Genomic DNA, 23,417 nt, shown 5'->3' on the forward strand with positions numbered 1-23,417 from the left:
TATCTTATCTTCATATCATATCTTATCTTATCTTCATATCTTATCTTATCTTCATATCTTATTATCTTATCTTCATATCATATCATATTATCTTATCTTCATATCATATCTTATTATCTTATCTTCATATCATATCTTATCTTCATATCTTATCTTCTTATCTTCATATCTTATTATCTTATCTTCATATCATATCTTATTATCTTATCTTCATATCATATCTTATCTTATCTTCATATCTTATCTTCTTATCTTCATATCATATCTTATCTTCATATCTTATTATCTTATCTTCATATCATATCTTATTATCTTATCTTCTTATCTTATTATCTTATCTTCATATCATATCTTATTATCTTATCTTCATATCATATCTTATTATCTTATCTTCATATCATATCTTCTTATCTTCATATCATATCTTATTATCTTATCTTCATATCATATCTTATCTTCATATCTTATCTTCTTATCATATCTTATTATCTTATCTTCTTATCTTCATATCTTATCTTCATATCATATCTTATCTTCATATCTTATCTTATCTTCATATCATATCTTCTTATCTTATCTTCTTATCTTATTATCTTATCTTCATATCATATCTTATTATCTTATCTTCATATCATATCTTATTATCTTATCTTCATATCATATCTTCTTATCTTCATATCATATCTTATTATCTTATCTTCATATCATATCTTATCTTCATATCTTATCTTCTTATCATATCTTATTATCTTATCTTCTTATCTTCATATCTTATCTTCTTATCTTCATATCATATCTTATCTTCATATCTTATTATCTTATCTTCAGGTTGACAATTGAAGGAGTTTAACAAAGCTTTTTTTTTTTTTTTTCAAACCTTCAATGGCCGAAGCTGCTCTGGCATTTTGTGATGCTACAGTTTAAATTAGTGGGGACAAAGATAAAATATGTAATTTTTACAGGGAGAAAGTGGAGCAAGGCTTGATCTATCCACACAGAGTGTATATGGGGGGTGAGAAGGGCAGAGGGAGGGGGGAGGTTGAGAAGGGCAGAGGGAAGAGGAGGGTGGGAAGGGCAGAGGGAGGGGGGGGGTGAGAAGGGCAGAGGGAGGGGGGTGAGAAGGGCAGAGGGAGGTGGGCAGGGCAGAGGGAGGGGGGGGGGGTGAGAAGGGCAGAGGGAGGGGGGTGAGAAGGGCAGAGGGAGGGGGAGTGAGAAGGGCAGAGGGAGGAGGGAGGTCAGAAGGGCAGAGGGAGAGGGGGAGGGGGTGTAGGTGATTAAAATTCCACATTTTGACTCAAAAAGTTAAAACATCAGCAGAACAAAGAATTCCACTTCACCCTTCTTGGTGGAAACTCTACCATTCTTGGTGGAAACACTTCTTGGTGGAAAGCCTGGTGTTGGCTTAGCAGTTAGGGTGTCGGGTTGGGATCCTAGGATCCTGGTCGATCACTGAATTAACACCAGGGGGGTTGACTCAGCCTGTCATCCTTCCGAGGTCGGCTAATTGAGTACCAGTTCACTGGTAATTCCCTGTGTGTCGCAAGAGGCGACTAACAGGGTTGGCGGCAGGAAGGTCATCCGGCCATAAAACATTGCTTCAAAAAGGGGACCATGGTGCCAAAAAAAGGCCAACCCCTGCTCTGCGGGGAAAATGGCCTCTAAGGGTGGTTCTAAAGGTGGTTCCTTCTTGGTAGAATTTCTTCTTTCAGTCAGTCGAACTCAATTCAGTTCTCATGTTCAATATTTAAAGCAACAATATACTCAGGCTGCTCAGTTGTGCTTAATTAAATCATCATCATCACTTACCGTCATATGCTGAGCATTGATGCTGCCGAAGCAGTTACAAGGCTCCAATCCTGGATGAGTTATCTCTCTGACCGATCTAGGAAGTCAGGAAAGTAATTTGTTAATGGTGCCGGGAATAGCTCGCCTACTCTTTGTAAAAGGACGCCTTTTACAAAAAAGGTAATGTCATTAAAAAATTAAAAAGGTAATTAAATAATTTTACTTTGTAAAAGGTGAGTTCATTTACGCCCACAAAGTAATGGTGGCAGATGGGAAACTCAGTTGAACGTCCATACGAGGGAAGGCACACATAGAAACATGAGGATGACAGTTTATAGCTGGGCCAAGATTCAAACCCAAGCTGGACGGTTCAGAGGCTCGTGTTATCACCGGATGCTGGTAGATGGGTCTCCACGGCCATCTCAGGGACGATGCACTTTGACACGATATGCGGACTTGTTTCTAGCTGTGTGCTACCTCAGCACCATACTATTGGGTGGTGCTGAAGCCAAATATGCACACACGATTCTGCAAAACAGATGATTATTTCGTGGTAATAATACTCGTATGAATACCAATTGTATCTAATGGCAAAAGTTTAAGTCTAATATTCATAATTTTCAAATTATGCTTGTATACAATCCTAAGAGGACACTGTGTGTGCCAGTTTCACATGATAGTCCTCCCCTTCCCAATCCCCCACTACCGAGTGGTAGTTTTTCCAAAAGGTACTTCCACCATACAGTACAGCATTTATATTTTTTAAAGATTTTTTTTAATCTTTGGGAATATTTTTCCCCTTGGCATGACTGCTATTACGATGGAAGATACTTGCATTCTCCTGTTTGTAAAATTAAATACTTGCAAGTGTGAAAGAAACACTGAAGAAATGTTAATATTTTTTATTACCCTCGTCAGAGGAGAGGGTATTGCATTTGAGTCCATTTATTTGTTTGTTACTTGCAAAATCGAACATTTTTCAAGTATATTGGTCGGTTCCGTTTGTGCTTCTGTCTGTTTGTTTGTTTGTCACCGGCCTACAGGTCACATTTTTAAACCGATCGTCACGAAACTTTACCAAGCTGTATAGGTCGTCCCAATTGAGAAGCCTATTGATTTTGAGGTCAAAGGTCATCTGGAGGTCAAATTTCGAAAATCGTCATTTTAAATCCATTGACTTGAAAATTGAACAGCATTTGTGCATTGCCTCACTAAATTGGGAAATGAACTATTTTTGAGGTCAAAAGGTCAACTCAAGGTCAAATTTTTCAAATCAATTTTCATCTGAAAAGTCGTCAATTCTCAACCAATCGACTTGAAAATTGAACAGCATTTGCATATCGAGTCACTAAATTGGGAAATACTATTTTTGAGGTCAAAAGGTCAACTCAAGGTCAAACTTCCAAAATCACTACTTTTCATCTGAACAACCATCAATTCTCAACCGATTGACTTGAAAATTGAATAATATTTGTATATTGAGTCAATAAATTGGGAAATGAACTATTTTTGAGGTCAAAAGGTAAAATTTTAAAATTCATCAATTTTCATCTAAAAAGACATCAATTCTCAACCGATTGACTTGAAAATTGAACAGCATTTGCATATCGAGTCATTACATTGGGAAACATACTATTTTTGAGGTCAATAGGTCAAAGGTCAACTGAAGGCCAAAGTTCCAAAATCATAAATTTTCATCTGAAAACCCATCAATTTTCATCCGATTGACTCGAAAATAGAACAGCATTTGTGTATTGCCTCACTGAATTGGGAAACCAACTATTTATGAGGTCAAAAGGTCAAAGGTCAACTCAAGGTCAAACTTCTAAAATCATTTTTCATCTGAAAAATCATCACTTTTGATCCTGTTGACCCGAGCTTTGATCAAGATCGTAAATTTTAATCTTCGTGAAATTGCAAGTATCGTGCTACGCATGACATCTTCATGTGACTTGCCAAATCGAAGATTTTTCAAGTACAGACTTGGCATTTAATATGGAATATTTTTTTTTTCTTGACTTGGGTTTACTTTCTTAACTCAGTATATCAATCTAGTGAGTTTCTTTTACACTTTGGTGATTTATTTGTTAAAAGAACCATGTCACTGATTGTCTGTCGCAGCAAGAAGTCAACAACAGGATTATATCACAGGTGGCGTGGCAAAATGTACGGACAGGTGCATTTGATGATTGGCTTCACAGTCGGGTATACAAGGGTTGTTGCGTTCTGTATTAGTGGAAAACAACTGCTGCACATCTCCAAAAGTTATTGCCGCTTCCTCTGGAGATGGTCCGTCAACTCGACAATGCTGTTTGTCATGGAGTGGTGGCTTTACGAAATTACGGCATGAAACAGCATGCTATTGCTCGGCAGTATGGCATCACTCAAGGTCAGGTGTCAAAGATCCTGAAACGAAATGCTCAGAGGGGTGTCCCTACTCCAATACCGAGGCCAGGACGTCACCGCAGAACCACAAGGAGGGATGATCGCCAGCTGCACCGGTTAGTCCGCAATGGCCGTACCAAGTCAGCTAATCGGCTTAGGGCAGAGTGGCAGCAACTGACAAATGTGCCTGTATCCAGAAGGCTAGTCAACCAACGACTGGTTCAAGCAGGCTATCGTGCCAGGCGTCCCCTGAGAAAGCCACGCCTGACCAGACAACACCGCCAGCGCCGATTGCAGTGGGCCAGAGAGCACCGTCAATGGCAGCCAGGACACTGGAATCACGTGATCTTCAGTGACGAGTCTAGATTTCTGGTCTATCGTCAAGATGGCCGCGTGCACTTGTGCGCAGACAAGTGCATGAAGCCTACAACAAAGATTGTATCGTGCCAAGAGTCCAAGCTGGAGGTGGTGGGGTGACCGTTTGGGCTGCTTTTCATGCAGGGGGCAAAACTGACCTGGTTGTTCTGAATGGAAACCTGAACCAGTTCAAGCACAGGGCCATTCTGGAAGAAACATTGCTTCCATTTGCTCGTGCAGCCTTTCGAGGAAACTTTGTCTTCCATGATGACAATGCACGGCCTCATCGTGCTCGCATGATCCAACACTTTCTTGCTGACCGTGGTGTAGAGCATATGGAGTGGCCTGCCATGTCCCCGGATATGAATCCAATAGAGAACTTGTGGGCAGAATTAACACGTCAAATCGACCACTTGGACCAGCAGCCGACCTCTGTGCGTGAATTGCAGCAGGCTATTGTCACTGCATGGCAAGCAATTCCTGTCCAAACCTTGGCAAATCTCGTGAACAGCATGCCTCAACGTGTACGTGCTCTCCTGAATGCTCGTGGGGGTTACACGAAGTACTGAACTGTAATTTTACTGTCCGTAATCACAGTCGTAATTTAACTTTTGTTAAAATTTTTTTTGGCTAATGTGCAAAATAAAGAGATACTTCTGGAAAACGTACAGAAGTTTAACACAGTTCTGTCCATGAATTGAGTTCGATATCAGTTTCCATCACTTTCAAGGATCAATTTATTTGTTTCGAAATGTCAAATGTGGTTTTTGTTTCTTTTGAAGGTCACATTAACAAAATCTAGAATAGTTTCAACATAATTCCAATGAACTTTTGGTTCTAAGTCATCTTGAAAAGTAAGTTCACCCCCACAAAAAAAATATTCCATATTAAATGCCAAGTCTGTATATTGGTCGGTTGTTTTTGTGGTTCTGTCTGTTTGTCACCGGCCTACAGGTCACAATTTTCAACCGATCTTCACAAAACTTCACCAAATGGTAGAGTTGGTGAAAAGCAAGAAGTCTATTGTTTTGAGGTCAATAGGTCAAAAGGTAAACATAGGCCAAAGGTCACCAAATTTGCTAAATTTCTAAAATCCTCAATTTTCATCCGATTGACTTGAAATTTTAAGAGGACTTGTATATCTGGTCACTGAATTCAACCACCAAGTATTCTTCAGGTCAACATAGGCCAAATTTCTAAAATCCTAAATTTTCATCCAATTGACTTGAAATTTGAAGAGGACTTGCATATCTGGTCACTGAATTCAACCACAAATTATATTTTAGGTGAACATAGGCAAAAAGGTCAACACAGGCCAAATTTCTAAAATCCTAAATTTTCACCCAATTGACTTGAAATTTGAAGAGGACTTGCATATCTGGTCACTGAATTCAACCACGTACATATTATATTTTAGGTAAACACAGGCCAAAAAGGTCAACATAGGCTAAATTTCTAAAATCACCAATTTTCATTTGATTGACTTGAACTTCTAAGAGGATTTATATATATGGTCACTGAATTCAACCACCATCTATTTTTGAGGTCAACATAGGCCCAATTTTTAATATCCTCAATTTTCATCCGATTGACTTGAAAATTGAACAGCATTTGCACATTGAGTCACTAAATAGGGAAACTAACTATTTTTGAGGTCAAAAGGTCAAAGGTCAACTCAAGGTCAACCTTCCAAAATCATTTTTCATCTGAAAAATCATCAGTTTTCATCCTGTTGACCCGAGCTTTGATCAAGATTGTAAATGTTAATCTTCATGAAATGGACAATTTGCTGTATCAATGGAAAACTTTTGGGGGGGGGGGGGGTTGTGGGGGGCGGATTTTGCCAGTATCGTGCTACGCATGACGTCTTATTGTTTGTCTGCACGGAATAAATATGATTTTCTCTGCAGCCGTTGGTCCGATTGACAGGAAATTTTCACCATAGGTGCAACTACACCAGTATAATTTTTTAATGATAATTATGACATTAGCAGTCACATGGTTCGGCCGCCATCTTGGAAAAAACGAAAAACTTTGCACCTCTATAACTCTGAAATCGCTGAATAGAAAAGAAATTGAGACATGGCTCATTGTAAAGAACTCTCCATGGGGAATAAAATATGTTAATGATGATGTCATAGGTGCCTCCGTCATGACGTCATAATTCGACAAGTACAAAACTTCATCCTATCAAGATGAAATTTCTTGAGCATCATGTAGGCATAAATTGGAGGGGGAAAAAATGATGACGTCATCGGTCACGTGGTTCGGCAGCCATCTTGGAAAAACCGAAAAACTGCACCTCTATATTTCCGAAAGCGCTGAATAGAAACAATTGAGACATGGCTCATTGTAAAGAACTCTCCATGGGGAATAAAATATGTTGATGATGATGTCATATGTGCCTCCATTATGAGGTCATAATTCGACAAGTACAAAACTTCATCCGATCAAGATGAAATTTATTGAGCATAATCTAAGAATAAATTAGTTTAGAAAAAAAAGTAATGATGACGTCATCAGTCACGTGCTTCGGCCGCCATATTTGTTTTAACACAAAAGCCTTAAAAACAACTGAAAATACATCCTGGCGAGGGTTTGCAATCTCTGATTGCTCTTTCATGTTTTATTTTGCCATTCAAGATCAACACCCACACTTTGACAACAAGAGGTCCATTCATCACGATTCTTAGTTGACATGGAAAAAAAGATAATAGGAGGTTTATTACCTCTGCCACAGGTTGATAGAGGTTATGTTTTCACCCCTGTCTGTCTGTGAACAGGATATCTCAAAATGTTGTGGACAGATTCGGACGACACTTGGTGGACAGGTTGGGTGCGTGACAAGGACGAATTGATTCGATTTTGGTGAAGATCCAAATCCAGATATGACCTATCAGTGGGTTACAAAAGGTAAAATGTTCAACTTGGCGGAGGTATGTTCTCTACCGAGTGCCGTTCTTGTTTGAATCTGCCAAAATGAGGCTGAAGCAAAAGGTCTGTTGACCTCAGATTTCAGGCAGGTTGGTGGTCTCTTTTCTATTGTCCATTCTCCAAAAGGGTTCCCTCGGCTATCTCAATCCTCCGACCCTCTCCAGCAACTCCAAGATGGATGCGTTATTCCAATAACCCTCTTCTGGTCAAACTTCCAAAATCAAAGCTGACTGCACACCACAGCTCTTTAATTCCTCACCTCTCCATTCTCTGGAACCAACCACCTTCCAGAGGCTGTTCTGTCTCACTCTTCCCTTCAGGGCTTCAAGCAGGCAGTGCATCACCACATTCTTCTTTCGTGTATCATCAGATGGCCAGCTCAGTGTCATGCAGCCATGCCCTCGTCTCTGGTCCTACGTCGAAGAGGCCGGCTTCTGAAGGTGGTCTGTATAGGGGGCAGGTGGTAATTATGTGTTCGGCAGTCTGCTCAGGCTCGCCGCACTCGCACGCGGCGCTGTCTGCCAGGCCCCACATCTTCAGCGATGATTTGAAACGGCCGACCCCCGTACGTAGACGGTTCAGCAAGGTCCATTGCAGGCGTGGTAGATCTTCTCCTACGACGCCACCTCCTGGGTCCCAGATGTAGCGGTGGATGCGGGTGGGCCCGGCCGTTTCCCACACCTGCTTCCAAGATGCCGCCAGCCATGCACTTCTAGACAGGTCCTCAGGGATAGAACATCACCACCTTGAGTCATCCTGACACATAATCTTCATTAAGCCCATTAATCTTCCTAATCCACCATCTTACTTGCCGATTTCAGTTTTCTTTTTCTTTCTCTCTCATTTTTCCTGTTCATTTTATCCCCTTGCTGATTTTGCCCAATTGTTGCCCCACTAGCCCATTGTTAATTTTACCTTGCTCTTCCATGAGCCTCACTCTAGTATAAAATCAAGACCGAAGTCTAACAGCGGCATAGCTGGGCTTGGTTGATATTTCAGTTGAAGAGGAAGAGTTTTTGAAGTACTCCAAGTCTCGAAGCTGTCGGGAACCATGGGAGTGAAGAGATTGTATTGAGACACTGGTTTATTCTATACATTTCAAGTCAACAATGAACCACAAATACACTGCTTCAAATCAGTAACTTTGCAGTCACGACAAAGGGATTGCAGTTACAATTATTATATTTACTATATTATTATTAACGTTATTATTATTACTAGGACGTGCCCGTACGTGGGTGCCCGTTCCTTGCCAAAAAAAAAAAAAAAAATGTCTTCGCCCATGTGGGCCCATGGGCGTGCCCGTAAGTGCGTGATGTGACCGTACAATGAATGTATCGTCCCGACGCCGCAGCTCGGATGGCGCTGCAGTTAATCGGGCCTGTATCGGCAGAGTTATTATAAACGTGTACTACAATCGATCGTACCTTACAGCGTCTGCTCGCCACGTTCACGTCGTCACTATGACTATCCGTAAGTCCGGAAGTGACGTCCTCATTTGACTGTCCGGAAGGTCGCATATCGCAGTTACGATGAATCGCAAATTAGTTTTAATTAGTTTTAAAACATAGTTTAACGCCAACATAGTTTGCCAACGTGAAATAAATGAATACGCTCTCAAATGTGCCGTCCGAGGCAGAGTCTGTTCGCCACGTTCGGCACACGTGATAGCTCGCTGCTCTCTGATTGGTTGAATCGTTTTTTGGACATAGCTCGGTAACTACTTCTCCGATTAATATGAAACCTTGAAAAGGCACATCCTCGGGTCCCCAGCAATATACCTGGCAAGTTTCAAGTATATCGGACCCGTGGTTGTCGAGAAACAGCGGTCACAGACAAACAGACATACACACAGACATACACACAGACATACACACAGATATACAGAGATTACTGGAATTATAGATAGATTACGAAAACGATACGAATATGTTAAGAAACCTGGACAAATTTGTCCGAAGCGGCCTGAAGGTGAGGCATGAAGGGATGAAGCCTAAGGCCTATATGTACTGTTGTTGGAAGACCCGTAACACCTTTGGCTTTTGATATTTGATGGTCATTTTAACAATCGGTTTGTTTGTGTTTCACACTGAATGAAAAACGTGAAGGTAGGACATGGCAAATGTGATATATATGACAGGTTCGACGATATGTTCGGCCTGAACAAAATTGGAATTAAAATGGTGGTGTGTGGAGTCAGCGTCATACGCCGTAATGACATTACATCACCTTTCATGTGACCAGATTCTCACCTGATCGGTGTGCGTTTGTGAGGGACATACATACATACGGACAGACAAACACTGTTCTAGACGGTTTTCCCCTACGGCCTACACTGTGAAAAGATGAAATTATAAAACTTGGTAAGCTCAATAGTAGAATCTTGTAGCAGCTCTTAAAAATAAAAATGTGCATCCATTATTTTCTCCTTTATTAACTAACATGTCAAAGTGGACAGCACCACCAATGTTCAAACAGATGCTAAATTCCCAATTGGAGTCTCTTTGGATTCCCAATTGGATCTTTGGATTCCCAAATTCCCAATTGGAGTGTGCTGTTGCAGCGGTGGCCAAACACTCCCCAAGCCAGCTAACTGTGAGAAAGATCTCATTTGCAGTGGCCGAGGTATTATGAAAGTGCAATTTTCTGATCCTTTCAGTATTCCTGCACACTTCTGCCTTCACATATACATTGATGTTTTGCTTCATAAAACCACAGAGACGTGTTTATGCATTATATCATATGCTGGTGCATATTACCAATGACTAGTACTGAGATGTCTCCATCGACCTTTCCACAGTTTAACAACTGCCATCCACATAATCTTTAACAAAACAAAATGGATTGCACATGATACATTCTTACGAGTGTATTTGTCATGCAGTTAGTGTGCATGACCATCAGCATTTGGGGGAACTGGCAGGATAGACTCGAGCTACTCACACTCGTTTGAGATATCTAGCATGGCTTTGCATATTGGGCCAGCTATAAACCGCCCTCCTCGTCTTCCATTTGCAGGGCGAGGCTTCAGCTTGTATCGTCCCTCAGATAGATATTAAGCTGGACGTCCCGTCTCCTTGCATTAGTTGTTGTATGTTAAAGATCATTTGGTCTCCTTCGTAAAGAGTAGGTGAGCTATCGCCACCACCCTGACCATATTCTAAATTCTTGCTCTAACCTACACGCAGCATTGGATCAGCAGCACAGCCTCTGCCCTTCCTTCCCCTAATAAAACGATGCTACTTGAAGCCACATACTGCATACAAAAGAATAGGAAGGACTTTTGGATTCTCAGGAATTTTTTCCACATGTGCTGCACAGTTCTCACCCTTTATGAAATTTAGCCACCTTTCCCAATTCCTGCATTTTATATCATTGCCAGTCTGAACAGTTTATGTTTTGTATCCCACTGATAGGCCGGATCTGCATCCGGACCATTCGTCCTTGTCATCACACCAAAATCTAAGCTTGTTCTTGTCACCTACCTAATTCATCCATCAAGTTTCGTCATAACCTCTATATTTCAAAAAGTTGTTGATGGGATATATAGATATGGATTCTCAGGAATTTTTTCCACATGTGCTGCACAGTTCTCACCCTTTATGAAATTTAGCCACCTTTCCCAATTCCTGCATTTTATATCATTGCCAGTCTGAACAGTTTATGTTTTGTATCCCACTGATAGGCCGGATCTGCATCCGGACCATTCGTCCTTGTCATCACACCAAAATCTAAGCTTGTTCTTGTCACCTACCTAATTCATCCATCAAGTTTCGTCATAACCTCTATATTTCAAAAAGTTGTTGATGGGATATATAGATATGGATTCTCAGGAATTTTTTCCACATGTGCTGCACAGTTCTCACCCTTTATGAAATTTAGCCACCTTTCCCAATTCCTGCATTTTATTCCTGCAATCCTTCTACCATTTGGCATCACAAATTGTGAACGGTGTTCACAATATATATATATATATTGTTACGGACCGCGGATAAGATGTTGGTTTGCCGAGCGGATGGCACCGCGGCCGAACAGTTACCCCGACTAACCCGATTCCTGAACGTTGGCCGGATCGCGCCACAGATATTCAATGGGGAAAAGACTAAAGCGAAGGATGTGAAGAAGAAGAAGAAGAAGACAAAAAGGTTGGAAATACTACTAAATTTATTCCTACTATTTACATGCTCAAAGTAACCAAGGAGAAGGAAAGATAATAAAATAATATACAGAAGAATCAGAGACACAGTGCAATTATTAACTTATACAAGCTTAATTAAAACCCAGGGACAAGACACACAGAACAAACTCACGTACACAAAAGGATGGAAAGGCAGGAGGTGGATGGCTGGAGGGAGAGGAAGGTCCACGGGTACTGCAGCACGATCGGCGCATTTAGCAGCCGCCGTTCCTTCGCGGCCCTGCTCATAAACTGCCGTCAAGCCCCCCCAAGCTGCTGTGTTGCTGCTGTGGCTGCTGCTGCTGCTGCTGCTGCTGTGTACGTCGCGTGCTTTCTCCAGGACTCGTCTCTTGCTTGGTCCAACCACACTTTCGCTTCTTGCGCGCGCGCTTTTATAGCGCCTCAGGCGATCAAGCCGCCGGCCTTCAGGACACGCCCATCGGTCAGCTCGCCTCGGCCCTGATTGGTCGGCACGGCCCTCTGGCTCCGCCCTTGATGACGATGGGCGGGCACGCCCTTCTTCCCCGAGCTGAGCACATGCTTAATGGCGGCTTTGGGGCGAAATCAACAACCCACAGCTGTAGCAAACCTGGCAAACTGCCCAGTGCAGTTGGCAATGGAGGCTTGGAGGGGATGTAGCTGGCAATTGAGGCTTGGCAATGGAAGTTTTGGGAGTGGGAATGGGGAATGAAGGGAATCTATCTTATTTCACTTGGTGCAATGGAGTGTCATCTTAATGGAAGACAAGGCCTTACCCTAATACACATAATAAAGATATAACTACCAACAAGGGGGGAAATCTATGATTGGCTAACGTGTATGCTTTATGGAATTAACTACGGGAACGCCCTTTGACCTTTATACAACACTGGAGTGAGGAGGGCGATATTTTACAACAATTTACTATACAATAAAAAAACACAATAATAAAAACACAATCCTCATATCCACAACAATATATATAGGCCCCATCTCTCAATGGTGGAGAATCACAGAATTCTAGGATCCAAATCAGGATCTTCACCAAAATTTAACCAACTAATCCTTGTTACACACCCAACGTGCCCACCAAGTTTCGTCTGAATCCATCCATAACTTTTTGACATATCCTGCTCACAGACAAACACAGGAGTGAAAACATAACCTTATGATTCGTAAACATAAACATAACCTTTGGTGGCCGAGGTAGTAATGGGGTCAGGATGAAAGCCAATAATTTCATCCCTTTTTCTGTAGCTCAGCACTCACCTTGATGAGTGTGCTTTTTTAACTGCAGCTGAGTTTGTTAGCTGGAGGTGGCAGTTTATTCATGATGCGTGAAATTTGCTCTTAAACTACATGAAGCACGGCTTATACAACGTAGGTTTATTTACCATCGCAGTAGAAGCTATACCATGCATATCGAGCTGCTTAATGTTCATCAGCATTGGTATTGTATGCATGAGGTAGTTCATAAAAGTGAAGAAAAGTCTTCAGACAGTGTATCATATCCAATGGCACCATAAGGTCACTGTAGTTTCCTCCACACACAGAATGCAATTGACTCAGTCAGTTGCCTGCAGAGAGACCTCCAGGGATGGACCCGGACATTGGTGATGCAAACTTGAAATGTAAGCATCATGCTGTTGCCCAATGGTTGATGCATGCACGGTTCATGCAACCAACACCTAATGTATACTCTTCATCTTGCACCTGCAAGAAAAATAAAAACCCGACAAATTGAAAGGGAGTTATATGAAGGTATATTGGGATAAATTAATTTGGTGAAGTAGTGGGTAAAATAAAAAGCACAGGGTAGCACATGCACTCAAACAAATACATGGCATATTGCACACTGATGTCTAATGCACACAGGTAACCTACAGGCAAATGTTTGCATATAGGAGCACCTAAACATGCTACCAATACCTCACTAAAAATAACAATCTGAAAATAATTGTGCTATTGTAAATGTCTCATGATATGTTTTGAGTACGACATGGCGAATATCCAATGGGAATCAATCTTACATTACACAAACACATAAAAATGCTGCTATTGTGCTAATACTCTGATACTGTGTGACCAATACTCTCCACACAAACACTTCTCCTTCTCTTCCCTTTATAAGGGGTGAGGTCCAACGGCACCAAGCTTCTGCCTTGTCTCAACCACAATACTGCACTTCCTCCTGTCCTCAGCCATCTCTCTCTACTCTCCAGCCACCCCTACCTTAATGATATCCCTCTTTACACCATCTTCCCATCTCAACCACGGTCTACCTCTTTTCTAACGACCTTGCTCCCTCAACCTAGTCGCTCTCTTTAGCATTCTCTCTTCCCTCATCTGCGCCAAGTGCCCAGCCCATCTACCCATCTCTCTCCTCCCTCAGTTCATCCATCCACTTTCTATCCACCCTCTTCACTCCCGCAATCCTACTGACCCAGTTCTTCTCGCAGATCTGTCAGACAAAAACAGAGGTTTGCAGGTCTGCGAGAACTCTAAATTATTATAATTTTTTCCCTTCCATGCAATTTATACTTTTTTTTTTGGAAAGGTTCGATGCTAACTTGGTCATAACCAGGACAAGGGAGGAGAACGTACCAAGAGGAACGATCCAAGTTATGAAGTTGATCAGATTGGGTCAGACCCACAGAATTGCAGGTCTGAAATAGTGCTGGTTGGTGCAGTGCCAACTTGTCTTCAAATGGTATCACCTAACAAAACAAAAAGTGGTTTATTATCATTTTCTACCATTTGGCACATTTTATTATTTTAACTTTGTTTTCTCCAATCTTCTCTTTCATTATATTGCTATATAGTACTGCATATACCCACCCCTACTTTGTCTACATGGAGTCAGATCATTTTCATTGGGAGTAAATAACTGGGTTTTTTTTTACAATCATGAAGGTTATGCACCAAACTGGCAGAATTATTCGAAGAGTGAAGTAAAAGGAAGAGGAGGAAATGAATGTTGGGGTTTAAAATAATAGTGTGCGTGTTGTCTCCTCCTGTCCGTCCGTCCATCCAGGCCATAACTTTTTTAACCATTTGAGCTGTTATCAAATTTTGAATGAACTTTTATTATGAGAATAATAAATGGAGAAAAAAAATTGGGGCAAACTGTGAAAAGGCAAAGTCATAGTGGCGATAAATAGCCCTTAGCCCCACCGGAGTGTGTCAAGGATGAGATGCCTCATTTTTAAAAATCGCATCCATGTTTATTTAAATACAGTGCATTCAGAAAGTATTTGCACCCCTTCACTTTTTCACATTTTGTTGTTACAGCCCAAATTTAAAATGGATGAAATTGAGATTTTTGGCACTGATCTACACATAATACCCCCATAATGTCAGTGGAATTTTTTTTTTTAAAGAATTTTTCACAATAATAAAAAAGAAACAAGTAGAGCTACATTCAAAGTACACTGCCCCATGCCAAATAAATAAATAACATATCCTCCAGCGCGCGTCATTGCTGGGGCACCTTTGGCACCTATCGCTCCCTCAGCACATAGAGACTGTATTGGGAGGGAGTGGTGTACAATAATTGATTGATTAATTGCAAAATTAAAATAAATAAATAATCATGAAATAATTAATTTCTTAATCTAATATAGCATACGTAAACCACCACTGCTTCATCCGAATCTGTAACTTTTTGAAAATTAAGTGATCAAAATAAATACTTGATTAATAAATAAATCAAAAATAGCCTTTATAGCCAAATCACTTGGTCATTGTCATGTCCAAATATCAGCTTCCCAGCTCAAAAGGTGCCTGAGATATTGCCCAGATGAGAGAAAATAAATAAGTGATTAATAAATCGATAACAATTAAGTTATTAATCAAATAATTGATTAATCAAAAAAAATTAAAAATACCGTTTTATCCAAAGTACTTGCTCACTATTGTGCCCAAATTTCAGTTTCCTAGCTCAAAGGATGGCTGAGATATCGCCCGGACAAACAAACAAGAAAGCAAACAGACTGAAAACCGAGTACAGTCGGACCCCGCTATTCCGCTATTTGCGGGTTCTATGTATTCGCAGTTGATGAAATGCGACCGGTTTCTCTATTCGTGGAAAGTGTCCCGCAAATTTGCGGTTTTCTTTCTTTTCATGGCCGTGTCCCACAAATTTGCGGTTTTTCGGGGTTGCAAAAAAAAAAAATTAACGAGCCGCGAGCTAGACACATTTATAAAACCCATCTTTCACAAGCCATGCACAAAGCAGCTGGACATACGCAAAAAAACATCTTCTAAGAGCTGCGAGCATGACCTGCTCCAGCGTTCGCTGCCGTGTGCTTCGCGTTTTCATGGCTTTCGCGGGATATTCCGTCATTCACACTGTGAACATCTTCACGTGATATCCCATCATTCACACTGTGAATAGCTTCATGTGATATCCCATCATTCACACTGTGAATAGCTTCATGTGATATTCCGCCACCATTCACAGGAAACAATGTTTCGCGGGGGATAGCCCACCATTCACACTGTGAATAGCTTCACGTGATATTCCGCGGTTCACAGGTAAACAATGTTTCATGGGATATCCCAACAGACGGTAAACATTGCTTCGCTGGATATCCCACCAGCTGCATAACAACACGTCATCCCTGCGAGTTACTGTACAGAATGCAAACACTCCACAGTATCTATTAGCGCAATTAACTGTCTCCCTTTTCCCCCCCATTAAAACAATGGCACGGCATTCATTCGTGGATTTTCATAAACCTTCGCAGATTATCGTCGACATTCTCGGGATTTGCCCCGCCATTTGGGGATTTTCACGATTCGGGAACCAATCCCCCCTTTTTCCATAGAAACAATGCCCCACCATTCGCGGTTTCACAATTCGCGGCATTTTCCAGGAATGTATCCTCTACGAATAACGGGGTTCGACGATGCTCCCTTTTGGCGCGCATAATCGCCGGGCCTCCTTCACTGTATATACGACGACGACTGATTACTTCTTCATCAGGCCATAACATTTTTACCATTTGAGCTTTTGTTATCAAATCTTCAACAAACCTTTATTATGAGAACGTGGATAACACAACAGAATAAAATGTACAAATTTTTTTCTTAACTGTTATGTTCGTCAAATTTAGTTTGAATACAAAGTAGAGGCGGACAGGGTTTACATTTTGAGATGTTTTTTAGTTAGCATATGTATTTGTTTTACGAAACATGCAGTTTGTCCACACAATGGCAAGGGCTTTCTGCACTTTCTTGCCAGAATAAAAAGAAAGCTTTGTGAAAAATACTCATGGCCATCCACATAACAAATATTTATAATCACAAAAATATTTGAGAACAGCATTCTTAACAGCAACACATCTTAAAAATGCATCATTATGAGGAAGAAAACAATTGACACCTGCAGAGGAGGTGGAGGTGAGGTTAAGAGCGCAATCCATGCATTGATTATGATGGCTTTTAACATCGACAAGCTCGTGTGAATGTCTCATCTTTCACGATGAAAGACTTTTTTTCCTCTCTACAGTGACACCAGACTCATCAAGAAGTTTGCAAATATGAGGGCCGTCAAATGGTTACCCCCACCCCCCCCCCCCCTCGCCCCAACACAACCAGGAAGAAACGGCCCTGCAGCAGTGAAACTCGGCACAGATGTTGGTGCTTTTTAATGTGGTTTGCAGTCAATATCAAGCACGTTTCTCAGCGGTTGGTGAGTTTCCCTCATCGTATTGGCTCAAACTTTTTGAAAGGGAAAAAACCTTTTGACTCACCCTCATATAGCACATGTAGGACAAGGACATGAGGAGACAGTGGATAAATAACAGATAAATAACAAAATGATTGGATTATATTTATTCGACCCAACTTGGGCACCACCAAAATGAAGTTGGTCATAAGATCGGGGACATTTGACATCTAGCTTGACGAAGAACAAATGTCAAACTCAGAACTCCTGACTCTTTCAGTAATAATGGCTTGTATTCTATCCAACTCACCAAAGTTGGTAATGGCATGCCACCATGGCAAGATCATGGTGGACACGATGCTGGATTTTTCAAGATGGAGCTGCAATATGGTGCACATCACATGATATTGAATGAACCGGTAAGCAAATATATGGGAATAATAAACAAAACATCCAATGACCACAAGGTTTCTGCCATCAAGCTGAATCCCTGGTTCAGCAGCCGATGAGTTTGCAAGATATAAACTAGAACGGCACTTGGTAGAGAACATACGGTACCTCCACCAGGTTGAACAGTTTACATTTTGTATCCCACTGATAGCTCATATCTGAATCCGGACCTTAATCAAAATCTAATTGGCTAGCTCTTTTCACTTACCCAACTCATCCACCATGTTTTGTCATAAGTCGTCCACAACTTGAAATATCATGTTATTTATAATTTTTGACCCGATCACTCAATGGTGAGAATCACTTTAAAATATATATTGGCTCCGATTCATCCTTGACTAAAACAAACAAAACACACTCAATCACTCACTCACTCCGAATCCGTCCACAACTTTGATATATCCTGTTCACAGACAAACAGGCAGGGCTGAAAACATAACCTCCATCCACCTTAGGTGGCAGAGGTAACAAGAAGGGTACTCGGTAGAGAACATACCTCAGTACCTCCGGGTATGCTCTCTCCCGAGTGCAGGATCTGCATTCGGACCTTAACCAAAATTTAATCGGCTCGTTCTTGTCACCTACCTACCCAACTCATCCACAAAGTTTTGACATAATCTGTCCACAACGTTTTGAAATGTCATGCTATCTATCGGTTTTGACTCCATCTCTCAATGGTGAAGAACAAGTTTTAAAAAATTCTCGTATCTGGATCCGGATGTTCACCAAAATATAATAATTTCGTCAGTGTTACATACCCGGTGTCAGTGTCACCCGGTGTGTACCCTGGTTAAGAATAGGTACACCGTATCCCTGCATGTCGTAAGAGGCGACTAAAATGGTTGGCGTCAGGAAGGGCATCCGGCCATAAAAAACACTGCCTCAAAAAGGGAACCATTACAATTACATATGGGCAGGGTACAGCCCGAAGTACCCCGTGGGGGACCTCACTCCCTCTCGTCAAAACTCAAGGTGGGGAACCCGATCGAAGAAAGGGTGGAAATCACTCCATTTATGACGACGGAACGTCTGATGCCCCACATGGAGATCGGTTTCTGAGTTTTGGGACATGGAATGTAGGGACAATGACAGGGAGATCAGGAGAAGTGGTGGAAGTATTGGTCAGAAGAAGAGTGGACATATGTTGTGTGCAGGAGATGAGATGGAAGGGAAGTGGTGTGAGAATGGTGAAGGGTAGGCAGGGACAGAATTACAAGTTTGTGTGGCAAGGGTGCCCAGAAGGCATGCATGGTGTTGGTGTCCTGTTTTCTGAGGAGTTTGTAGACAGTGTGGTGAGTGTGACGAGAGTTAGTGAAAGGTTGATGATGGTGGAAATGACGATTGGAAAGGTCTTGGTGAACGTCATCTCGGGATATGATCCACAGGTCGGTCGGAGCAATGAAGAGAGGGACAAGTTCTGGTGAGCAATAGAGAAGCTGATGGAAAACGTGAAAGATGAGGAAGTTGTTGTGGTAGGAGGAGACCTAAATGGACATGTGGGAAGGAGTATGGACGGTTTTGAGGGAGTTCATGGGGGTTACGGATATGGTGTGAGGAATGGAGAAGGTGAAAGGATTTTGGAGTTTGCTGATTGAGCTGATTTGTTGATTTGTAATACTCAGTTCCAGAAAGAGGATAATAAGCTTGTTACATACACGTCAGGTGGGTCGACGACAACCGTTGACGACCTAATGGTGCGTAGGCAAGATAGGGGGCACCTCCGGGACACAAAGGTGATCCCGGCGGAGGAGGCTGTTTCACAGCACCACTTGGTTGTCTGCGGCATAAGGGTGAAAGGTGCGAGGAGAGCTCGGCGGGTAAAGTACCAACCGAGAATGAAGGCGTGGAGGTTGAAAGAGGTGACAGTGAGGGAGGTATTAAAAGAGAGCTGAGTATGGCAGAGGATAATGTGGTTGAGCTTGAAAGTGGTTGGATGTCAATGGAAGATAGTCTGTTGGGAGCCGTTGGTGAGGTATGTGGATGGACAAAAGGACCACCGAGGCACTCGGAAACATGGTGGTGGGATGATGAAGTTGGAAAGAGGATTGACGAGAAGAGGAAGAAGTTCAAGGAGTGACAGAAGGCGGAGGGTACGGGGGCAGAAAATGCAGAACATGAAAGTTATAAGGCAGCCAAGAAGGCTGCAAAGAAAGAGGTAGCAAAGGCACAGAAGGCATGTAGGAAAATGTTCGGAGAACGCTTGGATTCGGAAGAGGGTCAGAGAGCGGCATTCAGGATTGCAAAGCAGATAGCGAAAGAGAGGTGCGATGTGATGGGGGTGAGTTGCTTGAAGGATGAAGTGGGACAAATCGCTGTGGACCCAGATGGAATTAAAGGAAGATGGAAGAGATTATATGGAAATGCTGTTGAATGCAGAGAATGAATGGGTTGACAACATTGAGAGCAACCCAGTTTTAGGACCGGCAGAGAAGATAACTGAGAAGGAAGTTGAGGAAGCGATAAAAGCAATGAAGAGTACAAAAGCAGGAGGGCCGACGGGAGTTGTGGGAGATATGTTGAAGGCAGCGGGAAGTTTGGGTGTGAAGAGAATGACAGAGATCTGTAATCTGGTGGTGAAAGAAGGCCGCATTCCAGTGGATTGGGAACTGAGTACCCTCGTCCCTCTATACAAGGGGAAAGGTGACCCTCTGGACTGTGGCTCGTATCGAGCAATAAAGTTATTGGAGCATGGAATTAAGGTATTGGAAAGGGTGTTGGAGAGGAGGACAAGGAAGAAAGTGAAAATCAATGAAATGCAGTTTGGATTTATGCCATGGAGAGGAACGACAGACGCGCTTTTTATTGTAAGGCAGTTGCAGGAGAAGTACATGGAGAAGAGGATGAAGTTGTTTCTTGGGTTTGTTGATCTGGAGAAAGCATTCGATAGGGTTCCACGCGAAGTAGTGACATGGGCATTGAGGAAGTTAGGAGTGGAGGAATGGTTGATCAGAGTAGTGATGGCAATGTACGAGAGAGCGCGCACAGCTGTAACGACGAAGGACAGGAACAGTGGTGAGTTTGAGGTGAAGGTGGGAGTGCATCAGGAGTCGGTACTAAGTCCACTACTATTTGTAGCTGTGATGGAGGTGCTGGCTCGGAACGTAAAGGAGGGTTTACCATGGGAGTTGTTGTATGCAGATTATCTGGTGTTCATTGCAGAAAGTATGGATGGACTGAAGGAGAAGATGAACAAGTGGAAGGAATGTATGGAGACAAAAGGTCTGAAGGTGAATATAGGAAAAACGAAGGTGATGGCAGGTGGTAAAGCATGTGATGAGGTGGAAAGAACTGGGAAGTGGCCGTGTGCTGTGTGCAGGAAGGGTGTCGGAGTGAACTCCATTCAATGTACAAATGTGCGCTGAGTGGGTTCATCAAAAATGTGGTGGTCTGAGAGGGTCATTAACCAGTGTGGCAGCTACATTCAAGTGTAAGGTGTGCACAGAGGGAGCTGCAGATGGAGGAAATGTTGAGTTGGATCTTGGCGACAGCGTGAAGCTGGAAGGTGTGAAAACATTTTGCTACCTAGGAGACATGCTGAATGGAGAAGGTGGATCAGACTCGGCAACGGTTGCTCGAGTGAGATGTGCATGGAAGAAGTTTCAGGAACTGAGTGGCGTGCTGACGAGGAGGGAAATGTCGTTGAAGCTGAAGGGAAAGGTCTATGCTGCACGTGTGAGAAGTGTTATGATTTATGGGAGCGAGACATGGGTAATGAATGTCGAGCAGCAACGAAGGTTGGAAAGGGTGGAAATGCGAATGGTTCGGTGGATGTGTGGAGTATCGTTGAGAGAGAGGAAGACAAATGATGAATTGCGAAAGATGATGGGAATAGAGCCTGCGATGGATACTGTGAAGTGAAACAGGTTGAGATGGTTTGGTCATGTGTTGAGGAAGGATGAAAGTGACTGGTTGAGAAGAGTGATGGAAATGAATGTAGAAGGAAGTAGAGGACGGGGAAGACGGAGAAAGACTTGGCTAAAGGTGGTGGAAGAAGAAATGTGGGCACGGGGGTTAACAAGTGGAGATGCAGAAAATAGGGCAAAATGGAGAAGATTGTCATGGGGACTGCAAGGCTAACCCCCGCTCTAGCAGGGAAAATGGCCTTAAAATGCCTGTTGTTGTTTTGTTGTGGTCACATACCTAACCTCTCCACCAAATTTCGTCTGAATCCGTAAATAACCTTTCGATGGATCGTGCCATTACATCGTTTTCGCCCTCTCACTGAATTGTGAAGATTTATTTTAAAAATTTTGGATCCAGATCTTTACCAAAATGGAATTAAATAGTCCTTGTCACACGCCCAACATGGCCACCAAGTTTCATCCGAATCCGTCCATAACGTTTTGAGATAACCATAAGGACAGAAACAAACGGGTGAAAACAACCTCAGGCTCCCTCTTTGTTGGTGGAGATAATAATGCTGAATATTGACAGCAACTGTGTCTGAAACTTGCAACTCATTTTGTCAAATAAATTAATTCTGTCTACTCGGTTCTTGTCAAGATCGAGGCTGGATTGACTTTTCTCATGGATGATACACCATCTGATTTCATGGTGAAACAGATTCAGCTAAACACATGCACACATGCCTTGTGAAGTTGTTTATGTAATGTTATCGAGAGCGATTATTCGTAACTTGCTGGAATCAAATTAGTTGTGCCACTTTGTTAAATCGATTAATTTTTTTCTTGATAATGTGTTAATTGTGAGATGCACATATCCTTTTTCAATATTGATTCTGAGTTTGGAAAAGATGCATTACCTTGATACTCTTCTCAGCTTGGCAGATCCTTCAATTTTTCAAACAAGAGGGAAACCTTGAGCATGAAAGAGGCACAACAATAAAGAAAAAAAAGTTAACAGTGAAAGAACCAAGATGAGCTTTCAAATGCGAGTTGAATTTTTTAAGTTAATGGCTTTGAATAACTAAAGGCTCAAGAGGTTGGTGGTGTTGTTGTCAAGTTCCCTTGTTACACATGTAAAGACTGCACCCACTGCCTTTCACATTCACATCCTTTGAAAACCCGTGCATAGTATGCCCTGCTAAGCAGCTGCTTCAAGGAAAATTGAATGATTTTTGGAATGTTACAAATGAAACTGGTAAGTAAATCATTAATAAAAATAAATAAATTAGTGAACTCTACGAATCAAAACACTGAGATATCGTAATCTTGAGAGCGGATGTGCAGGCAACTGTGTGTGTGGATCAATGTCACAGTCGTAAGCAAATCGAAAAGCTGCCATTTTATATGGAAGTTGGTTGATAGTGCGAGATAAATAAAACACCGCAGATTACAGCCGGCGAAGCGGTGTTGTGAATGAACGCGTACGTATTATGTTAAAAAGCCAGATTTTGCTGAATCCTTTGAGAATTTCGAAGCTTTGACGCACCAAATCACTCAATGGAGGCCGCCATCTTGCGGATGCGAAAGTATGCATTAAAAAATTGTGAAAAAGTTCAATAGGACTCGGAGTTTGTTTCACCCGTCTTTTTTTGATTCACAATTTTATGCACCTCTAATTTGTAATTAAAATACTTTAAGACCAACCTCGTTCCCCGGGCCCACATGGGTCCTGGTTATCTTCAACAAAAATCTTCACCAAACACCGGAACCAATGAGATTCGAGCATTTGAAAAAATATTTCAAAAGAAGCTTGTTACCGCGTTGCGGAGGCTGA

The 23,417-nt window shown here is 42.0% G+C and overlaps 1 long non-coding RNA gene across 1 annotated transcript; it reads right to left on the reverse strand.

Annotated features, from left to right (window-relative positions):
- Positions 1-11,609: 11,609 nt before the first annotated feature.
- Positions 11,610-22,888, reverse strand: LOC137418604 (uncharacterized). The gene is made up of 4 exons (XR_010982669.2): positions 22,501-22,888; positions 17,599-17,668; positions 14,222-14,334; positions 11,610-13,330 (listed from the first exon to the last, which is right to left on the reverse strand). It is a non-coding gene; the product is annotated as an uncharacterized LOC137418604 (long non-coding RNA).
- Positions 22,889-23,417: the final 529 nt, after the last annotated feature.

This window comes from Myxine glutinosa, chromosome 2, assembly GCF_964187855.1.
Source record: "Myxine glutinosa chromosome 2, kmMyxGlut1.1, whole genome shotgun sequence".
NCBI lineage: Eukaryota > Metazoa > Chordata > Myxini > Myxiniformes > Myxinidae > Myxine > Myxine glutinosa.